At 40.3% G+C, this 7457-nt stretch overlaps 1 long non-coding RNA gene across 1 annotated transcript; it reads right to left on the minus strand.

The window, feature by feature from the left end:
• Positions 1-1642: 1642 nt before the first annotated feature.
• LOC308298802 lies at positions 1643-2834 on the minus strand. The gene is made up of 3 exons (XR_013962736.1): positions 2715-2834; positions 2022-2104; positions 1643-1775 (listed from the first exon to the last, which is right to left on the minus strand). It is a non-coding gene; the product is annotated as an uncharacterized lncRNA (long non-coding RNA).
• Positions 2835-7457: the final 4623 nt, after the last annotated feature.

Here is a 7457-nt window from a genome sequence, read left to right on the forward strand (position 1 = left end):
ATGGTTAAAGTGTTCCACATTTTGCTGAAGACCCTCTGGGAACCTCTTCAAGGACCCCCGGGGGTCCCTCTACCCCACTTTGAGAATAATTGTAGTAGTATTTACTCTCCTCATAACACATCAGAGCTAATGCTCTTCAGGCATGTTGTGCTGGCTGTGAGACTCCAGTCTCTCAGGTCTGTTGTTCATCTTTGACAAAAGACATACGTCCAGGTGAGCCCAATGACGCGCTGTGACAAACTCTCTCAGGAAGGCAGCTGCTGTGCACGCACCACCAGACCTGATGAGATACAGATTCATATAGTTAACAGATTAACGGTATATTGCTTTTATGTATATTTCCCCCCTGCCATCACAACTGTTTATCAAGGTGATATGGGTTAGTGATTTGTACTGCCTTATTTTACTCAAACACTAGAGGGCCCCCTGCTGCAATCTGACAGTGCTCAGAGTCAGTGTGTGTTGAGCTACATACTGGTTGTATTGCCAATGTTAGAGTCACCTGCTTGGTTAAACTAGAAGCAGTGCTCTTCCGAGCACAGGTTTCCGCCTGTGCTAGGTCAGGAAGGTTATTGTGGCCAGGTGGCGGCAGGCGCTATAATAGGCCAATGTTAAAAGGGTGCCATGTCTTCTTCAGCCTTTAACAGCAATCGGACGCTGCATGCATGATTTTATTCCAAAAATGTGTTGTGCAAAAGTCAAAAGCTGGAGGCGCTCTTAACAGGCAAATATGAAAAGGGTGGCACTGTTCCATGACCTAGTGGGAATGCGCGTGCAAAGTTTCACGGAGAGCGAAAGCTGCGTTCATGATTTGATTCATTTTGTTCAAAACGGAGCAATCCTGCCAACTTTGGAAGCCAATGTTAGCCAATTAGGATGGAATATGAAATATCTGACAAATCTATCTGACTATAGAGACACTATATTGATTTGTGTGATTTTTGGATAAAACCTTTCAAATAGTTTTGAAATATGATATCAACCAAACTTAGTAGCTGTCCCAAAAAAACAAACACACATTGTAATCACCTCGTTTTGAATCTATAGAGCCCTAACAGGCTCTGTGCATTAATGTAGTCCCGGGTTTCTAAGGTGGCATATCGGTCTCCTGGTGTGGTTCATCAGCTATTGGGAAGTGAACCGGAAACAGGTACCGTATGCCACATTCTGGAAATCCAGGAAATACAGTTGTGCACAGAGGCACATTTTTCCATGTGTCTCACCTGTTAGCGTAGCGGTGTTGACAAAGGCCCTGGGGTTGAAGGTGTGAGCATAACACAGAGCATCAGCCAGGATCAACCTCCCTTCTGCATCTGTATTATGAACATACACAGGAGAAACAAAAAAAAAACAGTTGATCTAAATAACTTACAACATACACATGAAATTAGTTGAAGATCACATAGGAAGTCTGACAAGAACAGCAAACAGACAGAATGGTGCCACAGATATTCCAAAGAAAGCTTAGATGCACCAGCCTGTTATCTTTGACCATCAGTGGTCACGTCCCACAAGGCTATCAAATGCATTTGGAATCCCAGTGATCATTCACACATTTGTAGTGGCGTTTAACTAGCGGTGAACATCTTAAATGCGCTGTGGCTCACACACACCTGGATGGTTTTACCATTCTAGGCTCGGACTACATCCCCTGGTTTGTTGGCTTTTCCACTGGGCATGTTCTCACAGAGGGGAGCTAGTAGCCTAGTAAACTGACTCCTCCCATCTTCAGTTCGAATCGGAAGAGACTGGTTTACGAGGCTAGGGAGCTAGACCTGTGAAGACAGAGACAGTGAAGACAAGCAATCAAGTGAAAAACACCTAAGATTTGTTCCATCAAAATTTCAGGGTTGAAAAAAACGTTGCATAAATAATGCTTCAGTCCTTGCCTGACAAAATCGATTGTATTTTGGAATATGTAAAATGTCCATATGGTTATCCAAATATTCACTGTCTGTTTGTCGTTGATGAGGCACAACAAAGAAAAGCACACAGCAGGGGGTTTGTGCCATCAGTCTCACCGATAATGTTGACTGGCAGCTTGAGGGCTGCTGCCGTGACGATGGAGGCCCACACAGAGGATGGCTTCAGGGAGATTCCACCACTGAAAGGAAGAAGAAATCAATGTGAAAAATGACTGACAGTCAATAATCGAAGAGTGTGTACATCTGGAAGAATCTATATTTTACACCCATATCCAAAGCCACATACAGTATGTCAGTCCTGTATGTCCATGTGCTTTATCTGTAGCCCTGTGTTAATCGTTTCTCATTTACTGACCCAACCCGAGAATCCAGAGAAACCCTAGAATTTAATATGCTTTAATCTATAGAATACAATCAAAAGTCGGATCGCCGATCGGCCGTTTCTAAGTACTCCAGAGACAGTGCTTCTGGTTGGGACCGGAAACCGGAGACGGATATGCTTGTTTGGGGGCGGGACAACAATGCAATGGAGATGTCACTCCAATGCACAGCTTCCTTGTTTACGCTGCTAGCTGGCGAGTGCAGAAATGCTTGCATGGATTATCATGAGGTGTGTTGTTTTCGAGAGCTGACCACAGCATGCTCACAGAAGGTAAGGAAATTGTGGCCGGCAACCCCGATAAACGCTGCTTTTTTAATGGCAGTAAATGAGTTCATGTTGTTAATGCATAACGTGCCAAAGGCAACGCTCCATGTATGAACTAGTACCAACTATGTACTATGGTTTACCTGTCAAAGGTGATACCCTTGCCCACCAGTAGAAGGGTGTGTGGGGGCTCATCTGAGCCTTTAGACACGCTGAGAAATGCTCCCATTTCCTGCTCCTCTATCCAGGCCTGACCCCTGAAAAGATACACAACTTAATCATCGTCTGCAGAAACTCTATTCAGGACACTGTAACAGACTGTATTACATCTGGTAAATGTACATCACATGAAAACACTTAATTTAATTCAATCATTAATTCTTCACATTAAATGTCCAATACTGACCTCCTCCTGTGGACTATGACTCAGGTCAGTATGTTATGTGCATGGATTAAAACAAAATATCATCTCACGACTGAAAATGTTTGTATGGCCACATCCTAATGTGTGATTTGTGGATCATCGGTATTGTAATTTCATATTAGCAGACGTTAAGTCCACATGCCAGCTCTGACAGTGTGATAAAACTGGGACCTGAAACGGTTCCAAATGTGATGGATCCGATTCCTGGTTCCTCTATGTTGAATCCAGTTCCACCCAATTCATCCAGTTCCGGATCCCAACCCTTATAATGCCAGTTATTGGACCACTCACTCTTGTCTTTGTGGTTCTTGTACAGCACCAGGTCACAAGGCAGGTCTTCAGTCATGGCCAGGGGATAACAAGCTACCACCTCCTTGATGGCATTGATGCTACACAGGTCACACGTGTCATAATGTCATAAGGATGGCATCAGGTGCACTTGTTAATTAAAAGGCTTATGATTATGCATTTCAGAACAGCCAATATGTCTGTTTTCACTTCACATTTCAATGCATTCTATCAATTAGAAGGTCATAATAAGACACTGTTTGCAGTGGGGCTGTCCCTTCATAGTTGAATAATTAGTCAGTTTGGTCTTAGTTCATTACATCTTTGTTAGTGATTTTAAAAAATTAGGTTATAATAAGACACAATAATAAACAGTAGGGCTGTCCCTCAGGCCCTCATAGTCAAATAATGAGTCAGTTTGGTTTTAGTTCATCAAAACTTTGTTAGTAATTCTTGTATGCCTTTTCAATAATGAACTAATTATTTCTTGAAACATTATGAGCACATCTGTAAAATCTAGATATCACCCTTATGTTATATTAAATCGGTCTATATTAGGCCAATGCACATTGTGAAATCAACTTTAGTTCAGTTCTCTGATTGTATGCAGCAAACAATTTTCCAATCAAATTAACTAATTCGACTAAGAATTTTAGTTGAGGACAGCCCTAGTCCATAGTCCATTGATGACTGATGACAATTAAAACAGACCTACCCAAACAGTCATCACCTCGCCAGAGTTCCTGTCTGTCACAAAGTTGTTGGTAATAGTCATGATCACAGGTCCGATGGTCTGAGGAAGTAGAAATGTATTCACAGCATTAGATTATAATGCTTATGTCAAGTGCACTTTGGTTAGTTGGACTTTCATATGCATGTACCGTATGTGTGTATACTGTATACAGTGTCTCATCATGTACTGTATATAAATTGATATTACTGTACCTCGGGAGGCACTAGCTGGTAGGTCGACTGGGTGGCACACAGGAGGATCTTGGTCACACCTGGCAAGGAAATACATTTTACAAATGTTTACACCTGTCGCTGCATTCACACTAGCGACAACAAAGCTTCAAAATGACCAAGCGTAGTCAGCTACATCACTGCTGAGTTGTAGTTGTTGTTTAAGTCACACTGCATAAATGAAGGGGTCAGGGTTAAATAGCACAGGGAACTGTTAACTGCTGAAGCCCTATAAAAAAAGGAGGGGAAAAGGGATTTACAAACAGACAATAAGTTGCGGTGTGTTTTGAGCTTATACTGTAGATACAGTATTTTTGTTATTTTGGGAAAATGTTTGCCTGTAATGCCATTACCAAAATAGGGACACCAGGTTGAAAGCGGTTAACAGCAAGACTGAGTTTTCCTTCCATTAACGGAATGGAACAGGAATTGTCTTGAGAGAGCAGGGAGTGGAAATGCTGAAACAAAAGCATGTTTGTTTGATGCTTCACTGCATCGTTGGAGCACAGAAAAAGGGTGAGACAAGATCACCTTTGATTTTGTTGGCGTGTCACACAAGCTTCACAACACTGGCCTCCATTGAAAATGACTTGTAGCCTGTGTTGTCACCACTAGTGTCAACACAGGAGGGATGTACTGAAAGTATATTGGGGCTGGAGAAGCCTCTGGGTGAATGGATAGAGCTGTAGAGGGGAAATAGCAATTGTCAATGTACATAATTATCATAATGTGTTCAGGTTGTTGCTAAATATGCAAGGAAGATGTAGCTCCACAAGAAGACGAAGGTTTTAATATTACACCCAAACCTGTCAACAACAATTATCTAATCTTTCCAATCTTTTCTTCAAAGCGATGAATTTGCATTTTGAAACATATTTCTCAGTGCATACTGCATAGTAATATTGAGGTTCAACTGTTAACACAAGATTGGATCCCTTTTGCTATTTAATTAATTATTTTTAACTAGCCATTTAATTGTCAATTAAACAGAGCTTTCGATGATGTGACTGTAATTATTTTAAGGTAACATAATTACCAGCATTAAGGCCCATTCCCACTTGGTCAGATAAACAGATACAAAATATCTGTCTCCATTCAAGTGGATGGTAAGATACAGATAAAAATCACACTCGTGTGAACTGAGCGGTGGTGTGTGTGTGTGTGTGTGTGTGTGTGTGTGTGTGTGTGTGTGTGTGTGTCATTCTTTGCTTCAAGGTCACAGTCGAGACTCTAATAATAAGTGAATGACTCATTAGCTCTTGTGTATTATAGGAATAATCAATAAATTAGTGTTTTTCTAGTAGTTGTTCACACTCACAGCTAGTTCTCACCAAACAAAACCACCTAAGTAAGTTAAGGTTACAGACCAGGGGCCCGTTTCACGAAACCTAGATTAGGGATAAAGCCTGGCTTTATCAGCTATCCTGGCTTTAGTAAGCCTGAGTCAGAGCTCAATCGGTTTCATGAAAGCTGAATTATCTTGGCAGATTAGCCTCGCCAGTTAACCTGGATATGTTAAGCCTGAACTCGGTTTCATGAAAGTTATCCCACTTTAGTTACCATGGAGATTAAGCTGTGAAGCTAGCCTGCTTCGGACCAGGCTAACAGCCAAGATTTGTTAATCCATTGCCATTTTGTTCAAGTTTTGTTAAATAGCTGTTAGTCCAATTACTCCTATTGTAAACAAATTACTTTTTCCACAGTTAATTCAACACATATGTTAGTATATAGACTAATTGCATAAAAAAAAAAAAAAAAAAAAATACAAGATATAATCAATTACAGGCCTTTTACTGAAATAGTGAATAAATCATGAATCATATGACTCGTGTGATATGTCATTGTCAGTCATATTGTTGTGTGATAATATATTACTGAAGTTGTTTATAAAAATGGCTGACAATGTAAGGGTGTTGTCAATTAGTTAAGTTAGTGACGAGAGCCTGTCTAGGTGAAGTAACCAAGTACATTTACTTAAGTATTGTACTTAAGTATAATCTTGAGGTATTTGTACTTTACTTGAGTATTTCCAATTTCCAATACTTTATTTACTTCTAATCCACTATACATCTCAGATCCAAATATTGTACTTTTACTCCACTACATTTATTTGAAAACTTACTAGTACTAGTTACTTTGTAGATTTACAAGCTCACTTTAATATAAATCAATGTAATTGACAGAGTGACCCTATACAACAGCAATCAGCAAATGATATTAGAAAGATAAAATCAAGCGTTTGCATCACTGAAAACTCAGAGGAAATAAAAAAGACAAATAGTGGGATTACATTTCTTTGCAAAGCCATTCACCATTGTTGGATTTTTACATTTCACATTCATTCAAACTTGCTGACTCTGACTGGGGAGAGAGTATCCTGAAAATAAATAAATAAATACATACATAAATAAATAAATAAAACAAGTAGCCTAAAGGTTGTTTTATGGACAATCAAAATGGTATGATATGGCACACTGACTGTCACTACCAAGACAATGAAAACGTGGCACTTCATGTCAAAAATGTTGCAGACCCCTGCGTTACATGGACTAGTAGCCTACTAGGCACATTAACACTAGATATATTTTTATTGTGGACTGCAATGAGCTAACAGAAACATTGTCCAAGATTAACGTTATTAATAGTGAATACAACATGGACAACATGCATACATCGTAATTTAATTACCTACCTAATTTAATAGGCCTACTGGGGATAAACGCCGTTTAATAAACGTAAACTATCTTGTCCCCTTGATGTCTGCAGACTGGAGTAGGTTTGATAAATACAGTTGCACTTACACTGCAGCTTTTATCATGCAGCACTCTGCTGGTAAAGCAACGGGGAGTAGTTGGTTGGTGGTTCAAGGAACAGGCATGTAAAAAGAATAACAACAACATAACACATGCCAGCCAGCCAGGAGAAGTGACGTAACATGAACACTCTGACCAAAAACTAAACAAAAGGATGCACCAGCACCACCTTGTGGCAGCATCTGGCATTGCATTAACTGACCGTTATTTGAATTGCCCAGAAAATCAGAAATACAAATACCAGGTGCACACTGACACTGTTATGTTACCTTAAAATATTACACACACACACACACACACACACACACACACACACACACACACACACACACACACACACACACACACACACACACACAGAGAGAGAGAGAGAGAGAGAGACACGCACGCACGCACGC

The sequence above is a fragment of the Nannobrachium achirus genome, assembly GCF_963921795.1.
Source record: "Nannobrachium achirus genome assembly, chromosome: 15".
NCBI classification, from domain to species: Eukaryota; Metazoa; Chordata; class Actinopteri; order Myctophiformes; family Myctophidae; genus Nannobrachium; species Nannobrachium achirus.